The following is a 17,477-nucleotide window of genomic DNA, read 5'->3' as shown; positions in this document are numbered from 1 at the left end:
ATTTTTCAATTTGAATGAATGAATGAAAAGTTTTTATTTCGAACATGTAAAAAACAAAACAATCATAACAATTACTAACAAAAACTATTTTAACTTACACATGTCCGACGCATAAGCTTATTCAATCCAACCCCATCTCCACTACGTTTTAATAATTAATGCACTAATTAACCGGTTGACCGAACATCTTGATCTATTTGTCTCTACACACCAAAACACAAAAACAACATACATGTGAAGAGTTCAAATGCAAAAGCCTCCAAATACCATTTGAAATTTTCTTCTTTAATGATGATTTTTTATCAAATTTGTATATTTAAGTTCAGTAATTTCACTTAAATAACAATTAATAGGTAATCATCATTGCCATTTAAGTGAAATCACTGAACTTAAATATACAAGCTTGATAAAAATCATCATTCTAGAAGAAAATTTCAAATGGCACTTAGAGGCTTTTGCATCTGAACTCTTCATATATACATCGTAAATAATAAATTGCATTAAAAAATATATATATAACCTTATTCCTCTCTGCACATTTGCACTCTGAGTCATACTTGGGCATTGTTTAAGTACTTCACTCCACATATCGAAACACAAAAACCTTTTTAATGTTGCACGGACACATTTAAGGCAACCAGGTTTTGTTTACAGTGTACAGACATATGTTCAGACACTGCGTCTACGATAGTTTGTCGTGTCGCTGGAAAGTACAAAGTTTCTGTATGTGTGTGTGAGCCTCTCTTTTGTTTATCCAGTGTTAACTAATTATTTGGCCATCACCCTCCCCCCCGACGCTCGTACCCGGCCACCAGGGAGGCCCTGACCTCCGGAGAGAGCAGAAGCCCTTATTCAGCGCGATATTCTTCCTCCACTCCAATAGTGGCACTTCAGCGCAAAACTGCCTTTCTCCCTCCACTCCGCTCACCTCTTTGAATACATTAGCCCCTGAGAGAAAAAAATACACGCTAACAATCCTTTGTTAATGATATGCTTATTTACCTGCCGCTGTCTGAAGTCGACACTCCATCCGCTCTCACCTTAGCTCCGCTCGCTGCTGAAGTCATCATAATTTTTAAGCAATAGTGCAATATTAACATTTCCCCTGACTTTCTCCTCTATGGGTTACGCTTTCCTTTTTTTCCCACTTTGAACAAGCCAATTACCCTGTTGGCCCGAGCCAATTACACAGTATTTGTTCAGGACTTTTCAATAATACTCTCTCTCTCTCTCTCTGTGTGTGTCTCTCACTCGAAAGGTTTTCAAAAGGTTTGAGCTGTAATTGCCAACCATTGATCAGCATAAACTACAGGCTAAATGGAGTGTAGTTGTGGGTCTGACGTGACGCGGGTCTCTATGGTAATGGCGTCAGCAAAAAACTGAAATAATTGCCTTGTTTGAATTACATGCATCTTGTAGTCTTTGCTTTTTAATTAAATCTTTACACCGACGTTATGAACATAAATCTTTGAAAGCTGCAATTTTATGGCACCTGCACAATGCTACAAGACTAAAAATAGCACGCATCTCCGCATTTATATAGAAACGTTTATGAAACTAAGTTGGTAATTCTATTCTAATAAAATTCTATTCTATACAGTCCCTCCAGAAAAACGCGATTATGCGATCGCTGAATTCAATGCAAAATCAGCCAAAGTCCGCATATTTATGCGGGGGCCGCATTTTTTCAAATACGCCGCACTTTCGCCGCATAAATTGCCAATTTCCTTGCAAAATATGCGGGGTTTGCATAATTTCATAATCCTCGGATTTTCGTTGCAAAAAAAAGTCACGTGTATTTTAGTAGAAAGTTAAAAAATGTTGCTTCACACAAGAGCAGCCATTTCCCTCTGTTTCCATGGGAACGTTATGAAGTGACGCAATTACGCGACGCCAGACAGACTCACGGAGGCGATTGACATCTCACAAATCGAACTCGTATAACTGTCTCACACGTTCTACCGTCACATCGTTACTTAATAAACAACATAAGATAAAAGAAGTAGCATCAAACAGAAATTACCCGCACACACGGGGTGTTTGAGGCGCACATATAACACTGCAGAGAGTTCAACAGGGAGCGCGCAGCTCTTAAAGGGGCCACACCTTATTTACACTCTTACAGTCTGAAATAAAACAAGATGAGAAATTAAATATTCCCAGCACTTTCTATGATGCAGTATGCTTGTTTATCAAAGGAAGTAATAAGAAATGACTCTTACATTAGCCTAGTGAGAACAGGATGTTGGGGGAATCACTGAAAAAGAGAAATCTTTTTCATCAAACCGCAATTTTTGCAAGTTCTCTCAATTTTTGCAAATTCCTGCAATTTCATCGCATAAAATTGCATAAATATCCCGCATATTCCATCGCATTTTTAAAGAAAACGGGCCGAGTAGGCTAATCAATCAATTTTTGCCCGCAACAATCACAAAAAAACTCCGCGTTTTTCTGGAAGGACTGAATACTATTATGGTAAATGTTATATATAAATCGCAAATTTTTTCACAAATTTTTGGAAATTACCACCACAAAATCAGTCATTTTGATCGCAAAAATCACAAAAAAAAAATCGTGAAATCCTGGAGGGACTGTCTATAATCTCAGAACACTCGGAATGTAGCGCAGTATTCACTGCTATTATTCATCACTGGTCCCCATTCACTTCCATTGTATGGAAATTAGCAGTGTGAACATTCTTTAAAGTTTCTCCTTTTGTGTTTTACAGACAGGTTGAAACTAAATGAGTGTAAAGACTAATTCAACCACAAGTTAAAATAAATTCAACTACTAATGTGCCCTTTCGAATATAATGGCTGTTATAGTGGGATACTAGTAAAAGATCAGCAAATGTGGAAAAAAAACACAGGGGGAATAAGAGAGATGTCCAGGCTGCTTGACTACATTTATTAAGGGTGCAGGTGCAAGTCTGTCTCACTTTCAATCTCACACACACACACACACACGGCTCCATTCACACCGACCCGCACAGCCCTGGGGTACGGTGGGTCACGGCTATGAGTGACATGGCTGAGACTGAGGGACGCACACACACACATACATACACACACTTGTGTCTTGACTCCAGATTAAATTCCTTTAAACGTGGGAGGTGGACTATACACATGACCCTTATTTAATTAAAACTCACAGGAGTGGCCCAAAAGAGGGAATCCTTCATTTTGTCCACACACAAGAAACAATAGAGAAATTCACCATGAGGGAGTGAAAAATAATAATAACTCCCTCTCCTCTGTCCGAGAAACACATTTAAACTTGCATAGAAATGTTTATTTCAGTATGTTATCTGTAACATATTCTGTGCCAATCATAGTGTATTTGACAAACCATAATGGGTTATAAACATCCGTAGACCGGTTTGAAAATGAATTCTGAAAGAGTAATTCATCCAAAAGTAGTAATGTTGACTACTTTTTTAAGGACTTATAATGCATAACTAAATTTATTTTACAGCAAGTACTGTAAGATATGCAAATATGATGTTATTGTAATGTATAATTATTATGACAACAAAATTGTGTAAAACTGTGCAAGTTCAATACATGCAACAAGTTTGTAATACATTTAACATTATCATAAGTTAACACCAAAAAACTGATTCATCATCATTATAGAGAATCTAAATCAAATTAGCCCCATTAATGGTGAATTTAAAGATTATCTTGGATTTTTTATTTTGTTATTATAACAGTCACAGCCACTTCAGAACATATTCATGGATGTAAAAATAGATGTTAAAACGATTTTTTGGTTGTTGTAAGCAACAAGTCCATAAGACCATTTAGGTTTCATGTTAGATTTGATGAAATTGATTGTATAACAAGCCGCAAAAGTCTTATTTTATGATATAAATTAGCATGGTTTATTTACACTCAAGATTAATACTTTGAAACTGACTTTCCAAAGAAAGACTTTGATTACTTGGTTTTAAACTGAATTATTTCCACCGCACACGGAAAGCTAAACCTCAAATGACAGATAGCTGTTTGTTTTTCATGCTGTTCTGTAATCACTTTTTCCGAGTCGTGCGTTTTGTACCTCCCGAGCGGACAGGATGGGACAATTAATTAACTTTTATAACATTGAAACGAATAACAGGATGTTTTCAAACGCAGCACTGTTGGAGCAAAGAAAGGCTATTGTTTAAGAGCGCGATTGTTTAGCCACCGAACACAGATGACAAGAAACAGGTATATTTAAGCCAGAAGGAACGAATGCATCTAGCGAGTTCTTCTTTTTCCGGAGATCGATCCGAGACAAAGGCTATGGGAAGGAACTGGGCTAATTTAGGTCCCTTAAGACAATTAAACATTTGGTGTGCGTTCAGCTGGACTACATCTCTAATCAATTGTGTTAATGCTGCTTTAGTGCATTTAAACCTTAAAGGGATAGTTCAATTTGAAATTCATTTTTGGGTATGTTTTAGCTTACCTCAAGGGCATCCAAGATGTTGATATTTTTAGGTCAAAGCGTTCTTGTCTGTCAGTCATATAATGGAGGTCTATGGTCACCACCTCAAAGAGCATGCACAGAGAAGTCCAAATTAAACATGATTTAATGACTCGTAAATGTAAGTACACATTGACGGCCTAAGAGGTGAAACGAGCGGTTTGTGTGAGAAAACGAACTGTATTTATATCGTTTTATATCGCGCCCTCAGATCACTTGGATGTGGCGATAAAACGATATAAATACAGTTCGTTTTCTCACACAAACCGCTCGTTTGGTGTCTCAGGCCATCAATGTGTACTTACATTTACGAGTCATTAAATCATGTTTAATTTGGACTTCTCTGTGCATGCTCTTTGAGGTGGTGACCATAGACCTCCATTATATGACTGACAGACAAAATATCAAAACTGAAACTACTGCGGAAACAGTCGCATAATGGAGGTCTATGGTCACCACCTCAAAGAGCATGCACAGAGAAGTCCAAATTAAACATGATTTAATGACTCGAAAATGTAAGTACACATTGATGGCCTAAGAGGTGAAACGAGCGGTTTGTGTGAGAAAACGAACAGTATTTATATCGTAAGCGCCCGCGCCCTCAGATCACTTGGACGTGGCGGTAAAAACTATATAAATACTGTTCGTTTTCTCACACCGTCAATGTGTACTTACATTTACGAGTCATTAAATCATGTTTAATTTGGACTTCTCTGTGCATGCTCTTTGAGGTGGTGACCATAGACCTCCATTATATGACTGACAGACAAAATATCAAAATTGAAACTACTGCGGAAACAAAGACACCTACATCTTGGATGCCCTAAAACATACCAAAAAAAATTAAGGAGAGCCTCAAACAAACGAAACCCCTTTTAACCACTGAACCCACTTGACGAGAGGAGCAACTCGCTCTCACACCCCAACAACACTTTCGCACTTCAAACACGACGCAATAATTCCCTAATTGAGTCGCCCTCTCCATCCAACCGTCGCCGCTTCTCCTCCACGCTTCACTCTTTTTCCTGCTTCGTTTTAATAAACTTCTTGTTGGGGCTGCCACGGCACACACAGATAGACAGTGTGATTTGGTGGCGTTGTTTAATTTGATTTGCTGTAATTAATTTGCCCCGTGCGCCGAGACACTCGGAGGCGTGCGTGTTTGTGGCTGCGCTTATGCGTGCTCGCGCGCGACCCGATAGCGGAGTGCATGAAATAAATCATTTCTGTCAGAGCCTACCACTCACTTTAATTAAAAGCATGCCGCTCTATAGAAGACAATTACGCCGGCGATTGTGACAAAGAGGTGTATTAAGCCGGACCAAATGTCATGGCGTGCATTATCTGCTGCAGGAGGCCTGAGGGGAGAAATGCGACACAGCAGCACCTGTTTCTAAAAAAAGGAGCGAGAGTGTGTGTGTGTGTGTGTGTGTGTGAAGTGGACGTTTCTCTTCTTAACCCCTATCAATGGCACATTTTTCAGGGCTGTGACATCATGACCTTGCCTGCGTCTCTTACTGGCCGTTTTGAGTGTGTGAGCGTTTGGACTTACCTGAAGTGAGGGATCCGGGAACACGCAGGAACGGGGATCGCCACATGAGAAAAAGAGAGAGAGAGAAACAGCCAGATGAGAACGAGTGCAATTTAAATGCATTATTGTACTTTATTAAATCGAAGAGGAAACCCAAGAGGAGGGGCTGTACACCATTCATGATCAATTGTGGTTTGATAATGCGTGTAATGGTTTTAAGATCGCGCCATGTTATTTGGATTTATTGCACATGCATCAGTCAATTAAAAAGTTCAACAGTGACATACACCGATTTAACGTGTATTTCAGGATATTTAATGAGAAAATGCATGCAATTGATTTTCATTTGCATTTATCAATTTAGCACATGCTTGTATGCTTTGGATAATCGAATTCGGTTACGTTTTATTTTAAGGTGTTACATTTATACATTTTACCGAGATTTTCTAAAACATAATGGATATAGTTTGAAAATGATTTCACATGCAGAGAAAGTTATGATGATGATAATTTCATAACTCATTTATTTTTTTCTTTTTGCACTTTCTGCATCTTTGCGTTGCGCCTAAACACCCATTAACCATGGGTAAAATCTACATCTTTTCGTGGCTTAAATGTTACTTTAATCAAACTTTACAGAGTGGAGCTGGACTGGCAATTAAATTAAAGGAGTAGTTCACTTTTAAAAAAAAAAACTTTTGCTGATAATTTACTCACCCCCATGTCATCCAAGATGTCCATGTCTTTGTTTCTTCAGTCGAAAAGAAATTAAGGTTTTTGATGAAAACATTCCAGGATTTTTCTCCATATAATGGACTTCAATGGGGACCAAACGGTTCAAGGTCCAAATGAGAGTTTCAGTGCAAACTGCAAACTGTTCAAAGGGCTTTAAACGACACCAGACGATGAATAAGGGTCTTATCCAGCAAAACGATCGCTCATTTAATAAATAAATAACTAAGTTTAAGTTTTATAAGCACAAACGCTCGCCTTGCTCTGTTCTGTGATGCGCGTTCGTGACTCTCCTGTTCGAACTCGTTCATCAAAATGACCAAATCTTTTTCAGAGTCATTTGGTTAATTCAACGAACGAATTGACTCGGAAAAATATTCGTTCATTTTGATGCACGAGTTCGAACAGGAGAGTCACGAACGCTGATCACAGAACAGAGCAAGGCGAGCATTTGAGCTTATAAAACTTAAACTTTGTTATTTATTTATTAAATGAGCGATCGTTTCGCTTGATAAGACCCTTATTCATCGTCTGGAATCATTTAAAGCGCTTTGAAGTTGCACTGAAACTCTCATTTGGACCTTGAACCGTTTGGACCCCATTGAAGTCCATTATATGGAGAATTCATCAAAAACCTTAATTTCTTTTCGACTGAAGAAACGCAGACATGGACATCTTGGATGACATGGGGGTGAGTAAATTATCAGCAAAAGTTTTTTTAAAAGTGAACTACTCCTTTAAGCTTGTAACAATGTACTGACTTCAATGATGACATTAATATTTAAACGTGGCATTGTGATAAACATCTCATTCTTGTAGCCTTCTAATAATCAATTTGCCACGCACAAACTGTAATCTGCTCGGCAACTACCCTCAACGAGCGACTTTATTTGAAAGCCGAATCTTTCTGAACTCGTGCAAACTTTCTGCGCGCCCCTAAAATAATTCAGAAGCACTTTGTGAGTGACAAGCTCACAATGCTCTATAGGAAATTAATCTCATAACTTGTTCAGCGTTTTGACAACGCTGTTGCCTAACAGCTCAGATTAAGGGAGACACCATCCAATTATGTGTCAGTGTTAGCAGGCAAATAATAGCACTCATCATTTTGAGAACTATTGTTGAGGAAGAAACGCCGAACAATGCTAAGGACTACATTTTGGACGGAAACGGCACTGAAGCGAGAGGCTCTTGACAGGAGAGGCGTGAAACTGCTACATCTGTGACAGGAATTTTGCCCAAGTTCTTTTAACGGTAGCGTTCGCATTTTGCTTCGTCGAGAACAATTGTTGCCCACGGACCGTAGAGGTACGACTCTCTCTTCTTCTTCCCAGTCTCGGAACGGCGGGCGGAGCGACTACCTGCCAGTCAGTCGACGGAGAATGCGTATCGCGGCCTGACGTTATAATTAAACTATCCTGTAAGACATTCACAGACCTGCTGACAAGCACGTTCGCGTTATGACAAAGTGGTCAGATGTTTGAGACTTATTCGTAAAGCTGCTATTAGGGAGGACCTGACAAGTCGAGTGAGGAACACACACACGCACACACTCACACAAAAGCGCTTTTGTGGGCGGCATGTGCTTGAAATATTTCAATGCGGTGTTAAAAAGTTGAAAACAGGCTTCACATTTTTTGACTGTTATTGTCTGTTAAATATGTTTAAATTACAGGGACTGGTGTTGGTTTTAAATTGTAATTTTAATAGACATAAAAATGAAGAATCGTGGCTCGTCATGTGTTAAAATCTCTTTATTAAAGATTAGTTCACTTTAAAAAAAAAAAAAAAAAAAACTCACCCCCATGTCATCCAAGATGTCCACGTCTTTCTTTCTTCAGTCGAAAAGAAATTGAGGTTTTTGATGAAAACATTCCAGCATTTTCTCCATATAATGGACTTCAATGGGGTCCAAACGGTTCAAGGTCCAAATGAGAGTTTCAGTGCAGCTTTAAAGGGCTTTAAACGACTAATCTTATCTAGGACCCTTCGAGTCATGACTCGAAAAAAGATTTGTTCATTTTGATGAACGAGTTCGAACAGGAGAGTCACGAACCCGTTTATTAACGACTTTTTATTTATTTTTGAAATGAGCGATCGTTTCGCTTGATAAGACCCTTATTCATCGTCTGGTGTCGTTTAAAGTCCTTTGAAGCTGCACTGAAACTCTCATTTGGACCTTGAACCGTTTGGACCCCATTGAAGTCCATTATATGAATGTTTTCATCAAAAACCTTAATTTCTTTCCGACTGAAGAAAGATAGACATGGACATCTTGGATGACATGGGGGTGAGTAAATTATCAGCAAAATTTTTTTAAAAGTGAACTACTCCTTTAACTCTTACGATCCATCATCCTATGGCCAACTTTATCATCTATCAAAAGCTACATTTGCATTTTAGTCCTCTAGGCCCCTGGCTACAGAGTCCATCTCTTACACACCGTCCCCCTGAGGGCCCCGCGGGCCTCTCCGGCCTGGCGACAGCAGAAGGAATGAGGGAAAAGAAGATTCTATTACAGATGAAAAAAGAGCAAAGACCCGACCTCCGGTGAGCTCTATTATTTAACATGCATTATAACCGAGATCCTGATTTGTCAAAAAAGATGGACGATATTTGCGACTGCTTGAAGCGCTGACATGATAAATATACATTTAGACATGCTGAAAACTTGACAAAGTAACGACACACTTTAGATTTAGCTTTTACAGACCCAACAGGCCAACTGCAATGCCTGCGGTCTGCTTTCTATTTACAAAAAGGAAGAATGATATTGTAAATTTCCAGCATGTGCCCTCTATTTAGCGTCTAAATTGGTGTGAGGTCGCTGATTATTATAAGCAATTAGCAAATACTGTCAAAAAGGATATGCATGTCTTCCTGCAGGTCACATGTCTTCTAGAGAGTGCAAAGAAACTCGCAAAACATGCTAAACAATAACAGCAAGCGTTCAAGACCACACACCATGCCATGCCATTTAAAAGGGAAGCGTTAAATGGTCCATTTCCTGTACATGCGCTCCATATATTTCAATGAATATGAGATCATGAAAAACAGCACGCTTAAGTGGTAATTATACATTCTTAGAAGAAATGGTTCTATTTAGAACCAGAAATGGTTCCATCCCCCGCTTCATATATGGAACTCCAAAATGGTTCTATATAGAACCATTTTTTTTTTGGTAAAAGGTTCTATTGGCCAAGTACGGAACCCCAGGGTTCTATATAGAACCCAGAGGAACCCTTTTTTAAGAGTGTATAGAACCTTTTAGGGGTTCCAAATACGTAGCGCTGATAAAACCTTTTAAGGTTCTATATAGAACCTTTTCTTAAGAGTGTACAGTCTTAGAAGAAAAGGTTCAATATAGAACCTTCAAAGGTTCTATCAGCGCTACGTATTTGGAACCCCTAAAAGGTTCTATACAGAAGCCTTTTTAAGGGTTCAATAATAAGAATTCTTTGTAACCAGGAACAAGGTTCTATATGGAACCTTTTGGGTACATTCATTATCATTTGTTTTGTCCTTTCCGGATTAAATATTTCATATTATTGACAAACATCAAGACCCTAAAATTTATTTATGAATGCATGTGAATGATCAACAAAATTCAAGATGTATATTTACCATTTTATGTAATCAATATCACACGAAGAGTGCCATTTCAGTTTTTCTCCTCCAAAAATCAATGTGATATTAAGAGTTAACAGTTTAATAAACAATAATTTAATTACAACTACATAATGTTGCAGAGTAATGTAATATATGAATGATTAATAGCCTATAAAGAAGGGTTCTTTCTTGTCATTATAGAACCTTTTTTAGCATAAAAGGTTCTTTGGAGTCGAGTAAAGAACCCTATGCTTCATATATAGAACCCCATACATGCATAATATACATTCAAACTGTTTTGTGTAGAATATCAGATGTCAAAATGCATGTGCAAATGCAGGTTGAACTATAGTTTTCATTTCAACCGGACGATCCGACGGTATCTCAGACTGCCTGGATGGATGAAAGAACGTTACCTACAGCTCAAACTAGCAAAGACAGAGCTTCTCGTCTACCCTGTCACTGACTCTACAGCATAATTTCACCATCCAGCTACAGTATGTTCATCAACAATAATCCCAGGCAATCTTTGATAACCATTGCAAGGGCAGCACAATCATACAGGTTTGCACTTCCTTCCTAGCCTCAGTCCTCAGACGTGACGTCACGCACGGACCGCTGGCTAAACAGCCCCTTCCCAAGGCGTCATATAGATATACAGTATATACATCCAGCGCACATGGCACTCTTTAGCGTCAATATGAGACGCAGATATATATGGGCCAGAAGGCGCCTCCTAGTGGTCTAACCCTAAACCTACCCCAGACCTAAACCTACCCATAACCGAAGCATGTTATATTGAGGCTAAAGGGTGCCATGTGTGTTGGATGTATACCGTCACTATCACTATATGACACCCTGGGATGAGAATGCGTTGGGCTGAACGTCTGATGGCACACTTTACTGGAAACACTTCAAAGTTGTCATCTGATTGGATGAATTCTACAGGATGTCCGGAAACATGTTTTTAGCGTTCTTTAACGGTCCGCCTGGAAACAAAGATGCTATAATGCCAAAAACGCTGTCATGCTTACAATTGAGACAATGAGTGCTAACCATAATCAACTAAACACTGGATTTAAAGTATGTAAAGTTCGCGGAGACTCTTTAAAATACGTCCAAGAGTTTTACACACCGGTTTGTTAAGGTAGGGACATTTTCACGCTCCTAAACTTGACAAACTATGATGGCCAATGAAAGCTTCTTTTGGCGTCCAGACCTGTCCAGAATGAATCGCTTGCTGTATCCCTCACATGGATAAAAGCACCTGCTACACTCTAAAAAATGTTGGGTTGTTTCAACCCAAATTTGGGTCAAATATGGACAAACCCAAATGTTGGGTTAAAAATGTCATTTAAAAATTTAACCCAACTTTAACTTTCACTTTCAACTGCATTTTTGCATTTTTAACCCAACATTTGGGTTTGTCCATATTTGACCCAAATTTGGGTTGAAACAACCCAGCATTTTTTTTAGAGTGAAGTGTTTAAATAGAGTGTATTGTATATTCTTTTCCCTTTCTACTATAACAGAAAACAAATGGAATCAAGGAGAAAACTCATAAATCATTTTTAAGTTCATGAATGTTTGGGTCAATAAACTCTAAAAAATGCTGGGTTGTTTCAACCCAAATTCGGGTCAAATATGGAAAAAAAACCAAATCTTGGGTAAAAATGTCATTTTTAACCCAACTTCAACTTTCACTTTCAACTGTAATTTGTTTTTTGTTTTTTTTTACATTTTTAACCCAACATTTGGGTTTGTCCATATTTGACCCAAATTTGGGTTGAAACAACCCAGCATTTTTTAGAGTGGATGTTAAAGTGTTTAAATAAAGTGTATTACATATTCTTTTCCCTTTCTACTATTACAGAAATCAAGGAGAAAACTCATAAATCATTTTTAAGTTCATGAATGTTTGGGTGAATAAACTCTACAAAATGCTGGGTTGTTTCAACCCAAATTTGGGTCCAATATGGACAAACCCAAATGTTGGGTAAAAAATGTCATTTTTAACCCAACTTCAACTTTCACTTTCAACTGTAATTTATTTTGATTAAATTTTTAACCCAACTTTTGGGTCTGTCCATATTTGACCATGTGTAAATGATAAAATGTAAACTTTTCTTCTCAATATTGCAAAGGGGGGAAACACAACACAAACGATACTAAACAATAACTTTCAAATAACAGTTCAAGACCGCACATGCATTCAATGCGCGGGCACAGTCGCGTTGGGTTTTTGGTTTTACAAAAAGGAAGCATTAAATGGTCAATTTCCTGAACGTGACCGTCTCCCCTTCTACCTTCACATATCTGCCCACTCCCTGAACTGTGACCATAGGGCAGAGAGGAAAAGAGAAAGGAGATAGATAGCACACCAGCGAGAGAGAGAGAGAGTTACTGCAGCTCTTTCAAAGGTGAACTCTATCTGCGCTGCTGCTATAGTGAGCAGAGGCGGGTAATAAAGAATGCCGGGCCTGACAGGGAAGGTCTGGGCGCAGGTGTTAAATCAGGCAGTGCGGAGGGCAGCCGTATGCGCAGGCTGATTTATGGGCCCTTCCAACCCGTGTGTTTTAAACGTGACCTTGCGTATACACTAACCCTGACCCGCTTCTTCACCAGCCCATTTTACCATGCGCTTCTGCTCAAATACACACGCTTTCATTCCCATGCAATAGGAATGTGTCAGCGCGTGATGCCGCGTATGTATATGTTTATGACTCTGGTGTCCTTCAATTGCCGAGCGTGTGCGCTGGAGTTGGTCGAGAAGGTGCGAGCACAACACAACGTACATATGCATTAGCTATGAAGATTGATTCATATGTTGCCTGATGTGTCTCAAACAGTTTGTGAACAGCAGGAGTATGTGCAAGACATTTCAACCTGATTCATCTTATATATGATGCATAGTGTTTGTTTGTGAGATGCTGAAAAGCACGTTGGTGTTAGACATTTAAAACCCGATTCACATAACCGGATGATTCTGACGCGCGGTAAAAAATGTGTGTAATGTGTATGCATGCAAAAGATTTTAAATGAGTCACGTTACTTGGTGCATCTCAATGTACTGAAAAAAAATTGCCAAGACATTTTTTATCATCACTAAGTTTGCAAAATGCTATGGAAGCTTGTTTCCACCATAGAATGAAAAATATAAAAGGTAATTGCGACTCTTTATCTCGCAATTCTGACTTTTTGCGAATTTACTTCTCGCAATTCCATCTCGCAAAAAACTCAGAATTGCGAGATGGAAAGTCAGAATTGTGAGATTTGAACTATTCTGAGGGGGGAAAAAAGCTAGTCTTTTTTTCACCTTAGAATTGGCCTGATAAGTCGCAAAAGAGTTTATATCTCACAATTCTGAGAAAAAATGTCAGAATTTCGACAAATTAACTCGCAATTATGTGTTATAAAGTCAGAATTGCGAGATGTAAACTCGCAATTGTGAGAAAAAAATTGCGACTTTATATCATGCAATTCTGACTTTATATCTCACAATTTATATCATGTAATTCTGACTTTATATCACGCAATTTATAACTCACAATTCTGACTTTATATCTCGCAATTCTGACTTTATATCTCGCAATTCTGACTTTATATCTCGCAATTCTGACTTTATATCTCGCAATTTATATCATGGAATTCTGACTTTATATCTCGCAATTTATATCACACAATTCTGACTTTATATCTCGCAATTCTGACTTTATATCTCGCAATTCTGACTTTATATCTCGCAATTTATATCATGGAATTCTGACTTTATATCACACAATTCTGACTTTATATCTCGCAATTTATATCACACAATTCTGACTTTATATCTCGCAATTCTGACTTTATATCACGCAATTTATATCACACAATTCTGACTTTATATCTCGCAATTCTGACTTTATATCACGCAATTTATATCATGTAATTCTGACTTTATATCATGCAATTTATAACTTACAATTCTGACTTTATATCTCGCAATTCTGACTTTATACCTTGTAATTCTGACTTTATATCAATCAATTCTGACTTTATATCAATCAATTCTGACTTTATATCTCGCAATTCTGACTTTATATCACGCAATTTATAACTTACAATTCTGACCTTATATCACACAATTCTGACTTCATATCTCGCAATTTATATCACGTAATTCTGACTTTATATCAATCAATTCTGACTTTATATCTCGCAATTTTGACTTTATATCTCGCAATTCTGACTTTATATCTTGTAATTCTGACTTTATATCACGCAATTTATAACTTACAATTCTGACTTTATATCTCGCAATTCTGACTTTATATCAATCAATTCTGACTTTATATCTCGCAATTTTGACTTTATATCTCGCAATTCTGACTTTATATCTCACAATTTATATCACGTAATTCTGACTTTATATCTCACAATTCTGACTTTTCCGCAATTGTGAGATAAAAAAAGTCGCAATTATTTTTTTCCTTTTTTTATTCAGTGGCGGAAACAAGCTTCCATAAAATGCAGTAGAAAAAAAGTATTTGTATGCGTGAAAAATGTCCGATGATTCGAATGACTTGATGACCTCGGGTGTACCTCGGGTGAAATGCTGAAAAAGTGTTTGTGTATGACAATTCAGGGTGATTCATGCTACCTGATGCATATCTGGGTGTTTGTGACGCGATCACAGAGTGCGTGCGCATATGAGATTTTAGACGGATTCATGTTTATCGGCGCATCCCTGAGAAAGAGTGTATCTGTAAGGCATGATATCAGGCAGATTCAACATTATTGAGCTGATTGTGACGTGCTGAGACTCTCATGAATGTATGTGCATACACATTAGTTGATGCATTTCATGGTGTTTGAGACATCCTGAAAAAGACCAATTCACGTTAACCAATACCTCTCTGGAAGTCCAGCTTGCTAAAAAGCTTCGATGCATCTCTGAAAGTTTGAGATGCATTGACAGTTTATGCAGCAAGCTTTCATAGTCTCCACATGTCTGACTGGGACACGGAGATAAACGATTGTACGCTAGATCAGATAAAGTTAACACCAGATCACTCCACTTCATATGTTTCCAAACGCATCAGTCCTCTTTTAGAGTTATTCAACTCTGCACTGTCTATTCAGAGAGCTCTCCTCATCCAAACGGCTCGACACACTCTGAATATAAAAGAGGCACACACACACCCTGCGCAGGGGCGACCGAAGGAAACTTTGAGGGGAAAATTAATGAGCTGAAATGGTTACGAGAGATATTAGCACGGTCGTGCGAGCATCCCAGGATGCACATTTGCCAAAAAAGCACGCGCACACTTGCGTTCCCGTGTGTAGCCGGTGTGCGTTACGAGCTGCGCGAGGCTCGTAAAAGGTGGGTCGTGTCTGCGGTTGGGTTTTACGGCAGGTGAGGGTGTGCAAACAGCTCTCTTCTGACTCGCAGGCGGCGCCCATGCTGGCATGCCTGGTGCCAGTGTGGAAAATCACTGGTGTAGAGGGTCCTTCTTTCTGCAGAGTGGTCAGTTTACGAAACATACACTCACAGCATGCAAACTGTATATAGTAATCCACAAACAATATCCAAATATGCTGATGATGTCGTTTCATGAAGGTAAAATGTGCATTACGCATCACAAGCGTATGTTTGTCATCAAACTGGTTTTCTAAACACTCCAATCACTGCCCCCTATAGTCACATGATCCCGTCCCAGACTCCTCCCATTGGTTGAACCAGAAGTTATCACTCATGTCATCAAGTCACACTTGTTCCCACTGTTTGGGAAGTCACTTCTTCCAGTTTTCTCAATAATTCAGACTAAAAATAATTGTATGACTTAAACATTTGACATTGATAAGGCTGCATAGTGACAGCAGCGAGTGTTGCGTAATGTATGGAAAGTATTGTGCAATGAATTTGCTGATACTGGCTATGCAAAGGTTAAAGGGTTAGGTCACCCAAAAAATTAAATCATCCCATAATTCATCCTATCTATATGTTCCTTCTTTTTGCCAAACATAATCAGAGTTAGGCTTTATTAATAAGTTATAATAGGAGTGAAAAGAGCCGCAGTTTTTGAAGCCCAAAAAAGTGCATCCATCCATCAGGGGGTTAATAAAGGCCTTCTGAAGCGAAGTGATGCGTTTTATCAAATAAAAAATAAATAAATAAAATAAAAAACAATACAATAAAAAACTGTCTGTGCTATTTAATTAAACAGGAGCCAGTTGCATAATAAAGTTTAATAAAGGCCTTCTGAAGCGAAGTGATGCGTTTTATAAAATAAAAAATAATTAAAAAAATAAATAAATAAAATAAAAATTAAATAATAAAATAAAATTAAAAATAAAATTAAATAAAATACCGTCTGTGCTATTTAATTAAACAGGAGCCAGTTGCATAATGAAGTTTAATAAAGGCCTTCTGAAGCAAAGTGATGCGTTTTATAAAATAAAAAATAATTTAAAAAATAAATAAAATAAAATAAATAAATAAAATAAAAATTAAATAATTAAATTAAATAAAATACCGTCTGTGCTATTTAATCAAACAGGAGCCAGTTGCATAAACTGATAAGAATAATTTTACAAGTTTTCTTTTAAACCTCTCATAACTTTTTTATGTCAGTTACATAAACATGGTATAATTTAATACCAAAAAGTAAGTCTGATTACCCCTAACTAACTGCTAGTTGGTTAAGTGTTAAGTGGTGTGTTACATAGATATATATATCGCATACTTCAAAAATCAAGGTAAAGCAAGCAAAATGCATGCAATAGATTTGGCCTACCCTATGATGTCACAATTGAATACGTCAATTTCCAGCGCTTTTGTTCAGGGTAAATGAGGAGAGATGGCGTGTCATAAACACTAATGATGATGCAATTCAATCGTGAGTCATTTATTGATTGAACTGATGGATTTATATGTGGCTGATGGGCGTCCAATCAATGGACCCGGGGCTCTTCTTAAATGGATGGAGGTTAACACAGCCCCATTACCTGCCGCTTGATTCCAGTGTGTTTTTATTACATGCAAAGCCATCATTCACACACACATACGCATATGGAGATACATTCCCTCGATGCTCTTTCTCTCACACACACACACCATTATCACCTTTAACATTCCTAACCACACGTCACACCA

The 17,477-nt window shown here is 38.0% G+C and overlaps 1 protein-coding gene and 1 long non-coding RNA gene across 3 annotated transcripts in view; one reads left to right on the top strand and one right to left on the bottom strand.

The window, feature by feature from the left end:
* The window catches only part of LOC120482269 (uncharacterized), a 191,894-nt gene extending 185,625 nt beyond the window's left edge, over positions 1 to 6,269 (top strand). The window contains exon 6 of the long non-coding RNA XR_005623437.2: positions 5,954 to 6,269. This is a non-coding gene — a long non-coding RNA (uncharacterized LOC120482269). The remainder of the gene's footprint in view (positions 1 to 5,953) is intronic.
* The window catches only part of dacha (dachshund a), a 186,364-nt gene that overhangs the window by 152,230 nt on the left and 16,657 nt on the right, over positions 1 to 17,477 (bottom strand). The gene's annotated exons all lie outside the window — the stretch shown is intronic.

This window comes from Pimephales promelas, chromosome 19 (genome assembly GCF_988280905.1).
Source record: "Pimephales promelas chromosome 19, fPimPro1.hap1.1, whole genome shotgun sequence".
In the NCBI taxonomy this organism is placed as follows: Eukaryota; Metazoa; Chordata; class Actinopteri; order Cypriniformes; family Leuciscidae; genus Pimephales; species Pimephales promelas.
Note: the sequence above shows the minus strand (reverse complement) of the source record. Positions and strands in the feature narration are given on the sequence as shown.